The following is a 12,840-nucleotide window of genomic DNA, read 5'->3' as shown; positions in this document are numbered from 1 at the left end:
CATAGATGGTTGTAGTAGGTTCTTATCTATTGAATTAAGGTTAACATCTAATTGATAGTGTTAGTATATTTATAGTTATTTGGTAGAATTTCATTTTATATTATATTTAAAATGTGTAAGTTAAATAATATTTTTAATAAATATATATGAGTTAATTAAATAATTAATTTAGATAAATCAATTGAGATTGTAGATGATTGTATGTTAAATTAAATATTAAAATCAAATAAATTCAAAGAGATGAATAATGATGTGGAAGATATTATGAGTGGATTCATCAAAATGTTTAAATTTTAGAATATTATTTGTATTGAAAAATTAGGTATTGAGTAGGTTAACTAAGTAATAAAATAAAGACTCTTGACTACCTTAAAAGAAAAGCTCATAAATTGTAGGTTTCAATTGCAACATCTAACTAATAGTTAATATTCTCCTTTTTATAAAGTTTATTTTATGTTTTACTTAAAATAAAATTAAAGACAATCCACACTCATCCAATATTATAAAGATTGTACATCAAAACACAAAAAAAGGAGTTATCCATGTACCTAACAAATATTTACTTTGAAAATTATTTATCCAAAATTTCATATGCAATGCCTTAAACAAGAGCCATGTAGTGGCAAGTACTTGTTGCAATAGCTATTGAGTAGTAATAGCAATAATAAAGTGTATGCATATTATATTATATTGTTGGAATGTTGATCGTGCTGCTAATAGTTTAAGCAAAGATTGGGCAAGTTCGAAATTGTATGATATGTTGGTTAGCAGTACGATTGTGAGAATTGTATTAGGATCCAAGATGGTTGTGAAAACTAAGAGAGACAACAACTAAGGCCGAGGGATTTTGGCGATGTAGTGCGGTAATGAGATCGTGTTTGAAATTTGAAATATGCATTGAGCTAGTACATATCTCAAGTGAGTTAACATGTTTACACTAGTACATTCAGAGCTGATTTCCGGTGGCCGTTTGTAGGATTTTCAACGAATTTTCATCGGAGTGTCGACAAAATCCACCATCGAAAACTCGGCGTCGGATTGGTCGACGATGCCATGCCCGTCGAAAATTCGACAATCTAATGGACTCTGCCGACGGTCAAAGAAGTTGTCAGTCGAAAGCTTGGTATTTGTCGTAATTCCGACGATGATCATTTTTATAAAAAAAATAAATATAAAAGAGCCATCGAAGGAAGCAAGTTCTTTCAATTTGTTTTAAATCCTAAGGGGTTCAGGGTTTAGGTTTTAAGTCGCTTCAATACCTGAGAAAAGCCCTTTTGGTTTCTAATTTGGCGCTACTATATTCACTTAAGCGATGGGTCCATTTATCATAAAAGTGTTCTCCCCTTGTCATTTACCTAGGCGGTCCCTTTAAATATTTTATTCTTGCTCACTTTTAATCTGCCTTTTCTAATGTCCGTCGGGCCTTATAAGTATCATGCGATTTTCTGTTGATCTAACGACCCGCGTTGATTTGCGACCAAAAAGTGCTTGAAACTTAGTTTCCGCGAAGTAGTGAAAGGCGAAGGTGGACCTGACATATAGGTTTGGACCAAAGCTAAACACCGATCAAGTTTCATCTGATCGGACGGACAACGTGGTTTCGTGAGATCAAGCTGAACGTGTTTTAAGCTTCGCGAAGTGGCGAAAGGGTTTGGCAGGTCCCAGAGATAAGCAGTCTTCTTTGGTTAAAGAATGATGGGGTTGGAAAAAGATCAATGGCTGCTCGTTGTTTCGTGGCCGGGAGATGCATGAGCTATACCTTCAGCGAAATAGCGAAAAGGTGGAGGGTCCTGCTAAGAGTGGTAGTAAATGTGGTAACCCCAGTTGGCGATGACATGGCAGTGACAAGGCACTCAGTTGGCGGTATGCAGTGGGTCCGGGCAAGGTTGTCATAAAAACAGTAAACAACAAGCAAGTTCTTGAGATCTAACGGCTCGCATGAATTCGCAAAGATAAGACGCTAGCAAGTTAGTCATTACGAAGTAGCGAAAAGGTCGATGGGCCCAAGGGACAGGCATGGCATGAAGTTAAAAGCAGATCAGGTCTGTTTTGATCTAACGGTTCTCGTGGTTTCGTGTGTGCAAGCCAAATGAAGAATAATGTTCGCGAAATCGCGAAAGACAGGTGGAAATCACACCGAGGAGTGACGTGACACGTGGTTTAAAAAAGTGGTTGAGGGCCCGCCTAGGTGTAACCGATAGTTATGTGGGAATAGTAAAAGGGAACACGTGACGGATTAAGGGTGGAACCAAAAGGAGTTTCCAGGGCTACTGGCCAATTACCATGTGGTGTTTATTTGGATAAAGGGCCCACTTAAAAGGCATTCATCTCAAGATTGATCCAATGCTTCTCATTGTTTCGTGACCCGAAGATGCCTGCAGCTTAGCCTCAATGAAATGGCGAAAACCATTAGCCGTCAAGATGAGGCGCGATTAGTTAAAAGGATTGACGGTCCCAATTGGAGTTAAAGGTCAGGTAATTTGAGTTTGATCTAATGCTTGGCACGGCCTCGCGAAGGAAAAGTGCATGACTGTTAAACTCCGCGAAGTGGCGAAAAGGAGGTAGGGCCCGACACTAAAGCAAAGAGATTAAACAGAGATAAAGGCGATGTAAGTTCTCGAGATCCAACGACCAGTGTTGTTTCACGAAAGAAAAGAGCACGAGTTTTATGTTCTGTGAAGTAGCAAAAGAGCAAAACAGAGGAAAGACTTAGAGAAATTATGACCCATTGGAGCCAGTTTTGAATTCGATTTGGCGAATTTAATTCTGAAAAGAAAGCCGATGTATGCAGAGTTAATTTCTAAAAACTTAAATGCCAACTTGCCCTTTTCAGTTCGCATCAACTTGATTGCTAAGTATTGTTTCATCGAAGTTTGTTGTAGAGCGATTTTCTTCAGGTGAATAATCAGGTTTCTTGTGCTTTTCTTGATAACTCTTGGTTTGTTCTCAAATACTCCTGTGTGAATTACTTCATTAGAGGTCTGTGCTAGCTTCTAGTGGTATAATTGTTTGACCAGAATGGCACCCAGAAGAGAATTTACAGGGAAAGTGAATTATGAGGACCGAAATATCTGTGATGATTTTTTAGAGCAATTAACCTTGTCCACCAATGCTGGGGCTAAGGCCAAAGAGCTAGTACCTAAGAACCCTCATCTAAAAATTGGAGACAACCTTTATGATAAGGGTAATTGGTTGAGGGACCCTGAAATAGGATTGTCAGGCTTAGGACTCTTCAAAGTCAGTTTTGGGTAGAGGAATTTTCCAGCTCCTTTGAATGGCATATGGGAGCAAGATGTAGGAAAGCTTGTGGTCCCAAGTGTTTTTATGGATGTAGATCTGTTAGCCCTGACTGCACAGAATTATGACTCTGTGGCAAGATGCATCGGGAACATAAAGGGATCAGTCTTGATTGAGATAAATGAAGATGAATTCAGGAAAGTGTTTAAACTCAGTGAGTCCTCCAATTTGTTAGAACCTATTGACTTTGAGTCGTTAGCCCAAGTTTACAACACACAAAGGGATCATCTTAGAAGTGGCCCATTGAAAGAATTCTTTGTAAAGATAGGGGGGTTAATAGTTGTAGGCCCCAGCACAATGGAACCATTCTCTCTCAACCTATTCACCCTGAGAGCTAAGGGTATGTATTGGGCATTATGCCAGATTTTTGGAGAGGATACTGAAAAGAATATGCCAACCCATTATATGTTAATGATTGCACAAATTCTAAATCCCTCCCTAGCAATAACATTTGATTATGCCTCATACCTTGCTGATGCAATTCATAAAGGGCTAGTAAGAATCTAAAATGGTAAGGTGGATAGGCCATTTGGATGGTACTCCATGTTAATGCATATGTTTTTGTTCAAAGGGGCTGATTATTTTGGAAAGGAGATGGACCTGATTAAGGTCAAGGATAAAGAGGAGATGCCAGTGCAATTGTGGAGTAGGAGAAGATGCAAGTTATTTAAAGTTTGATAGATGCTTTGCATCTAAAATTAGGATTCTTCTATGCAGAGAAAACCCTAGAATTCCTAAGGCTCTTTTGGAGTTTCTCAGACCAAAAGAGTTTGCAGAGGATATCAAGATTGTTCACAATTGGGGAGACATATATTTGTACCCTGTGTCTACTATTTTTAGAGTGTTGGATTTAGGGGCACCCCCTTTTTACTACCCTATCAGGTCCCATTGAAGATAGGGATTGCAGAATTCCTGAGACAAATTTGGGGAGTACAAGAAATAGAGCTAACCAATAGAGGTAAAGGGACTATTTTCCCAACTATTACCATGGCTCACCATTTTGTGATCACTAAGGGTGGATGGAGATTTTTTGAAGAATTCTTTAAGCCATATAGGTTGTCTACTGCAGTGTCAAGATGTGCAGACCCCGAGGATTTTTTCAATGGCATGTTCAGAAAAAGAGCAGTGTGCAGAGGTAGGCCACATCAATTTCAGTTCCCAGAAGATCTGATTAGAAATGAATTCAGCTTAGATGAGCAAGAACTAAGGAAGGAGAAGTGGGTGGCATATAAGAAAGCCCTTGATTTTATCCATCAATTTGACACTGGCTATGACCCCCTTTCTAGCTTCAATCCATTTGAGGAGAAAATAAAATTCCCAATTCTTTATTTTGAAGATCTCATGCAGACCTTAAAAGAAAAGAGGGAGGCCATAATGCAAAATGAGCCTGATAAGGCTAAGATGGTATTGGCTAAGCCTGCCTTTGCTACAGATATCCCACGTGGTGACTATGTAATGCACAAAAGGTCAAAGTACACTGTGATAATGTCAGTGACAGGTGAGCCTTCCACTTCAAAAGGGAAGAGGAAAATTGAAGATGTCATTGACATCCATGATTCCCCTAAGAAGTAGAGAGTGGGAAAGGAAATTGAAACTGATGAGCGTCAATATTCTCCATCTCAGTCTCCTATCCACATTGGAGATGAACAAGTTGTGGCTGAACAATTATTGCAGTTAGGGAGTCTCGGTGAGATTGCCTATACCTATGAGGAGACACAAGAGGGGATGCCCGAAGAGCCACCTAATGCTGAAATGGATTTGGCTGATGGTGAGTTAAAGGGCCAAGAAATGGACCTTACTGTTAAGCAAGCTAGTGAAGAATTCCTAGCTGATAGTAATTTTGTCACATCAGGAGCTTTTATACAATTTCTATGGAAGCAAAATATTGATCAATTCAAGACTAGATGTGAACAGAGGAAAAGTGAATAGCCTCTTAAAAATACAACTTAGGTGGAAGAAGATGTTAAACAAGAAATGATGGAGGAGTTTAAAGCAATCACCCCTGAGAAAGGAAGAGAAATGGTAGCAAAGGCTGGTGTGTTGATTCTCCCTGAATGGGATATAGCTGATGCCTTAGTGCTTGATGCAGTGAGGAAAGAAACAAAGCCTATGGAAGGAGTGACATTCAGCAAAGATAATGTTGCTCTTGTCATGTGGTCTTTAAAGAAGGATGAAAACAAAAGAAGGAAGGATGCATCAGATTCTAGCCTCTTAGGAGGCATAATAGTTAAAAGAGTCCAAGACATAGGGGTAGTGGAAGCTGCAAGCACAGTCCTAGAGACTGCAAAATTCAGTGTTGCAATGGCAGAGAAAGAGGCACAAGAAAAGGATAATCTCTGATTGAAGTTGGAGACTATTTTAAAAGCTTACAATGATGCTAAAGAAGGAATAACCAACATAGACAACATAATTGCTAGACTCCAGAGTCAACTGGTAGGTCAATATCATCCCAGTGAATCTTCTACACTCATGATAGCCTCCTCTCCAGCAAGACCCCCTCCTACTAGTCCCATCATTGAATATCCCCCTTCTCCTATGCCTTCTAGTTCCCAATTACTTGAAAATGTCGAACAGGAGTTGAAAAAATTGAAACAAGCTCATACATTGTATGCAAACAAATATGAGGAGAAGGTGAAAGCCACCATCTTGAAGTTTGTTGACTCAGTCAAAACCTCCAATGTATACATAAATATGAAGAGGATTCTTGATATTTTGATCAAATTGAGAGAAGAAGAAGCCACTTTGGAACCAGTCCTGAATAAGTGGGTGCCTAGAGGTAAAGAGTTAGAGCTCATGTGTTCTTCCCATGCAGATGCAGAAGAGAATGACAATCTAAGGTCCACATGTGAGTTTATAAAAGAGATGAATATTTTTTCAGTGGAAGGAGCAGGTATAAAAAGAAAAGCCCAACTTTATAGGAAAGAATATTCAAATCATAAATTTGAAATGTTTCCAGGAGGTTTCATTGGTCGTGTCCAGCTAAAGGAAGAGAAGACTTGGTTAAAGGAGCTGGACCATAATTTGTCCCTAAGGATCAATCAGATTATTAGTACTGATGACACATCCTTATTTGTCCAAACAATTGAGGAAATTGAAAAAGTGAAATCTCATTATGGTTTCATAGAAACAGAGATTGGGCATGTACGAGTCACTTGGAAGTGGCTAGAAGATATGAAACAAAAGATTGCTAGTTTTACTTGGCCTAGTGATGATGTGTATCAGGAGTGGAAAGATAAGTATATGGGACAAAAAGAAGATGCTCGGGAGAAGTTCCAGGAGGTTGCAATAGAACAACAAGCAGAGGAAGCCACATATGTTGAAAAGGACTTATAACCGCTTCTTGAAAATGACCGGTTGTTTGTAACAAACTTTCTTTTGAAGGGTCCAAAGCTTGTATGCATCCATACTATTATAAATGGATACCGGGACTCCTAAAAAAATGATCGCAAGTAATTGTAATAAAACATTGCAGAAATTTATCTGAGCTTTTTTCTAGTCTTATGGAGAATACTCTGAGTTTTGTAATATTTTCTCAAAATTAATATCAATATATAGACTAGAAATAGTGTATATACATAAATGTGCATAGTAGTCATAGGGCAAGTCATGTCAAATGTGCAACTCAATACAATAAATAATCTTAGTTTGTAGCCCTATAGCATCATAATGCAGTCCTTGACCAAGTATGCATACAAGAAACATCTAGTTCTATTAAGGCACAAGCATCAAAGTTAGAGGTTATGACAACTAGTGAAAAACATCAAGAACAAAAAGTTTAGTCTCAAGAATTAGGAGTTGTAATAAAAAAACTTACAAGGATGAGGCATATTCATAACTTTTGCAGTCCCACCTTGGATATCAACACTAGAAGCAACTCATATTGTTCGTGTACAGACAAGACAATATGGGAGTTCATTATACCCAACAACTCGTGGTGTTGTTGTTCGTGTTGGCTCTATTGGACCCTGCAATTAAGATTCAATATACATTATTCAATAAGATTAACTGTGCAAAATAATGAAATATTGAAAAGTGTGTTACCTTGTTGAGCTTCGCTTGGTTTTGAGAATAGTTTAATATTCTCTACTTAACATGGCCAACCACGTGAAGGTGGAAGCTCATTTGGCCCCTAAAAATCCATGCATTGCAAACAACTTTTTACACCTTTGTTGGTTGTGGTGGCGTCATAGAGAGTTTACATCAATAAATGAAGAACATGCCAATGCTTTTAATGCAGCAGTAGAAGTCTATCTTTTATTCAATATCTCTAGTGAAACCCCCATGATCTTTTGTTGGAGCAGAATTTGTTATATTCTAGAAAGGGTCTTGTCCTTTGTTGATAGGATATTCATCTACCTCAAGAAATAACTGTTCTTTTCTCCAACAAGAAGTGGAACTAAATGAAGATCTAGCACCATGAAATTAATCCTCAAAAGGATTACTATAGTTAGTTTTGGTAGATAATGATCTGGGTAAATACTAATGTGGCTTTACAAAACATTATGTACTAGCTTAGCATACTCTAACAACTTTGGTGCGACATGCTACATCCAATTAAGTCTCCATCGATATCTCTATTGTGTTTATGGATTGGGATTCAATGTACTCTTTTTATACACAGATTTTACTTTCAATTGAGGAGGTTTGTATGTACTTACTTGTCTTTCGATTGTATCCCTATTTCAAGAATTTCTTCTATCAACAAATCATTTGTTGTAAGTTGTACAAGTGGAAGCTTGAACATGCCTTCCATGCTAGCCTTGTTGATACGTTCAACACCATCTTGTGCAACAAATCTTTAGAACTCCATTTTTCTGAATTGAAGAGTGAGTAGTAGGGACAATCTAGGACACTTACAGAGGTTTTGCAAGAGAGATAAATAGACCTAAATATTATGGCTTAATAATGATCAATAGGTAAACAAATAAGAAACTCTCAATATCAAAATGACTTTCTCAATTGTCTTTACTAGAAATGGATAGATCTGCTAATAATGGCTTTATGACTGTATGTCAACTTTAGACTCAATCCAAGAAGAGCTATAACTAATATGCGATATCTAGATTTATGATCTCTATAATATAACAATCCCATAATTATGTTTCCACGCATCTATACCACAACACAAACATCATGCTAGTGTTCAGCCGTAGCAATTGATATCCTAATTATAGAATATGAAATATGCACATAACTATGAATAAAGATTAAGAAAAACAAAGAAAGATGCTTATTGCAAACATAAATGACTAATGGACAAGAATTGAATTCATTGTAGATAGTTTTGAATATCAAATTCACTTATTTGTGTGCATTTAGTAACTCATGTAATTGTGGCCAACCATTTATCTCTTTCATAAATTAAACACTTATTAATAACATTAAATGGCTGAGTAATTATGTTTTAGTTGAAATTGAAAATAAAATATTTTATTTCAGGACAACTCACACTATTACCCTATCATATTTTAGACTCTCAGTTTTGTTAGTAGTGGTTTGATGTCTTTGGAGCTGGTCATTGCATTTCTTTAGTTATGTTTGCCAGCCTACTCCCAGCCTATGCCAAAATGGGAGCTTTGGAACAAGGTATGGACATCCATCAAAGCATAAAAGATAGAGGAATTTTGTCAGATGTAGTTGCAACTGCACAAAATGGATTTGTTGAGAAGGCTTTAGAAACTTTCAAGTAAATGCAATCGGCAGGTGTAAAGCCAAATTCCATGACCATTGCTACTATCCTCCCTGCCTATGCCAGAATGGGAGATTTGGAATAGTGTATGGACATTCATCGAAGCATAAAGGATAGAGAAATTTTGTCAGATGTTGTAGTTGTGCCTTGGTAGACATGTATGCAAAATGTGGAAGCATAGACAAGGCACGTGAACTATTTGATAGAATGCCCTTAAGAAATGTTGTCTTGTGGACTGCAATGATTGCTGGATATGCACAAAATGGATTTGTTGAAAAGGCTTTAGACACTTTCAAGCAAATGAAATTGGAAGGCATAAAGCCAAATTCCACAACCTTTTCTAGCATCCTCCCTACCTGTGCAAAAATGGGAGCTTTGGAACAGGGTATGGACATCCATCAAAGCATAACGGATAGAGGAATTTTGTTAGGTGTTGTACTTGCAAATGCCCTGCTTGACATGAATGCAAAATGTGGAAACATGGACAAGGTTCATGAATTGTTTGATACGATGCCACAAATAGATGTGATCTCATGTGAACAATCAACATGCGTGTATACGGGAGGAAGGGATTGCTGATACAAAATTGAACGCTCACTCCTCAATCACAGTTCTATGGTTTTACGAGATTAAACTAGGACAATTAACCACCACATGTATATTTTTTGCAACATGGAATTAAAAACTAGGGCAATTTGAATCTACCTTCTGTGTGGGATTGCCTTCGACGCGGGTTTGATGTTCTTGGGGGTTGAAGTCGCCATGGACGCCTACATGGGATTGTAATTCACAAATGAATTCCCCGCCTCTTTTTTTATTTTGTAATGGCCATTGTCGTCGGAATTATGACGAACTCGAGCACTTTTTTGAAAAAAAAGAAAATTCTCATTGCTAATGCCTTCTTCATCGAAACCAAATGGGTAATTGTTGTTAGAATTACGACGAATGCAGGGATTTTTTCAAAAAAAAATCAAATTTGGCCACAATATACCTTCTTTGTTGGAAACCTCAGTCGGAAATCTAGTCCAAATGTATTAGTGTTATGTTTTGTTATGGTGTGACAATAAGGCGAAACGTGATAGATTAAAGAGACGAGATGAAATAATGGCTTGATGTTGACAATTGACGATTTCATAGGTTTCAATAACCTTATCGAGGTCTGAAAGTAGTTTTGGAATCTCTTTTCATAGTCGAAGATCAATTTCATGGGATTTTAAAACTTATCTTTATAAGTAGTTGAAATTGCTTCATAGATATAATGAGTTCTTTGTTAGCACCCGACGTGGTTGTGAAAACCTTCAAGACTCGGTGAAGGTTTTGAAATCAAGTTTAAAAGTCGAGACAAAAGAAACACACTTCGAAACTTTGAAATGGAGAGTTTTTTTGGGACTTAGGAAAGTTTTGAGAACCTTGTCTAGGACTAACGTGGTTGTGAAAACCTAGTCAGGGCCCAATGTAGCTTTTGAAACCAATGAAGAAAGCAAAAAGAAAAAGGAAGATGCAAAAATTTAAAGGGTGGCATAACTTTGTCAGAGTTAGTATTCGAGAACCTTGTTAGTATCCAATAAAGGTTGAGACTACATATATGCACTATAATGACATGACCAATGAGGAGGTAGTTTGTTTGGTAATTTTTTGTGTGGCCATGCAAAAGGTTGGGACTAGTTAGACGGGTGGAAAGATAGTGCAACAACATGAGTGTGACAACATCAAAACTGACAAAGTTCATGGGCTTGCAGTACTTTGCAAGTAGATCTTTTTTAAGCAAAGCATTTGGTAGATTCAAAACTATGTGATTATTGTCAATGACAGAGGTGATTGTGAGAATAGAATTGGGAGTTGAAATGGTTGTGAAAACCAAGAGGGATGGTTGGGCCAATTGAATGGTAAGTTAATTGTTGAGTCATTTGCCATGTCAATGTGGGTCTAGTTTCTATTTTAATTTTGCATTTAATTTGTTTATTATTTTACATTAAGTTCATGACGTAGTACAAAATAATGACATCTTTCATTAAAATTTGGAAAGGCATTTCTATCAAAGTTAATGCATTTTTTTTATGAATATATCCGTCAGTGTCTATTAATTAAAAGATATAGTACATATATCCACAAAAAAATTAGATGGACATATGGTCACCCCTCAGAGTCATATAGGAAGAGCCTAGAAAACTATATCAGAGTCACTCAGGTAGAGCCCAGAAAGAAGAAAAATTTGATAAAAAACATGATAGAAAATCATAAAAACCAACCGCTTAAGTGGCAAGAGCAATCTCAGAGGGTGGCATAGGGGATCTTGGTCATCTGGTTTTCCTCAAACATTAGCGGGGTTTAGAGTGATGTCAAAAAGAGACTATCTCTTGTCAGCACCTTCACCTTACTCTGTATCCTTATCATCTCAAGTGGGTGAAATAGCCTAAGCCAATCTCATAAATCCTTTTGACGAATCAAGCCAACCACCAAAACCACCAAATGCTGACCATCCATTATCACCACCAAAATCTGGCCCCACCCCCCAAAGTCCCGCACAATGGAAAAGCCTCCACATGGGGAGAGGCAGACCACTACCAAAAAAAACTAGTCCCACCATTAGAGGGACGATGGAGAGTATGGGACCGAGGAGTTTGAGAACTTCATCCGCATTGATGACCACAAGGTGGGGAATGACCATGGGAGGCAGAGTTATCTGGAGGAACCTGAGCCACAATGCATGGGGCATTACCCTACTGAGCAAGAAGCTCTTGGAGGTGAGAAACCTCCAATATCACCTTGTTAGCCTACACCTGAATTTAAAGTAACACATTGTTACAAATACATGTTTTAGTAAAAAGAAAAACATTAGTGGAAATAGAACTATGGGAAAATAATGTTAATCCTATGAGGTTCCAGTTAATATTGAGAGGTGGGGTGAATAAGTATTAAGACCAATTCAAACTTTAACTCAAAATAAAACTTATTTCAGATCTGGAATCATTTAACAAATATCTCAACTTCTGTAATCGGATCTAATAACCTCTTTATCAGATTTTCTTAACACATTAATCAAATCATTTACTAATACTTTCACCTCCAAAGCAATCATATAAACTTGATCAAATTCCAACTCATTAACCTTATCAATAATATCAAATAGTTTCTCAAACAACTTCTTATCAATACCAGTAACCTCTGATAAACTTATGATAAAAAATCATATGAAAAAAATTCCACACATGAACACCATAAGTTTTTGATGTGGAAAACCAAATAGGGAAAAAATCATAGTGGGAGTTGGCACCCACAAATATTTGTACTCTTTTGATGTATGCCTCGTTAGGAGCTTAGCCCTATTAGGAGCTTACAATACGCCCAGTTAAGAGCAGACCCTGTTAGGAGTCACCTGGTTAGGGGATTTGCCTTGCATCCCAATTAGGAGCTTGATTATCTGTTAGGATCAACCTTGTGAGAGGATTTAACCCTCTTTTTAGAGATGCCCTATTAGGGTACTTAAATGTTTAAGGCTTGTTAAAACCTACCTAGTCAAGGGATTTAACCTACTGCAACTGTTAGGGAACAACAGTAAGAAAATGATCTGTTTACTTGCACTTCTCTGCTTGCTTGATCAGATCTAGTTATACACAACACTCTACAACTCTCAGATAGATTTCACACTTCACTTGGATGACTTAACACATTCTCAAGACTACCGACACAATAAACATCAACTGTATCAACCTAAATAGCCATCTCAACTAGGTTGGCCACAAAACCTAATTACATCATGAATTTATAATTAGATCACAAAAGATCATCATAGATCACTATCCAAATCATTACAACAAACTTCAATTCAATATCAATCGTTGGTTGATTGTAAC

Source organism: Cryptomeria japonica, chromosome 10 (genome assembly GCF_030272615.1).
Source record: "Cryptomeria japonica chromosome 10, Sugi_1.0, whole genome shotgun sequence".
Taxonomy (NCBI): domain Eukaryota; kingdom Viridiplantae; phylum Streptophyta; class Pinopsida; order Cupressales; family Cupressaceae; genus Cryptomeria; species Cryptomeria japonica.
Note: the sequence above shows the minus strand (reverse complement) of the source record.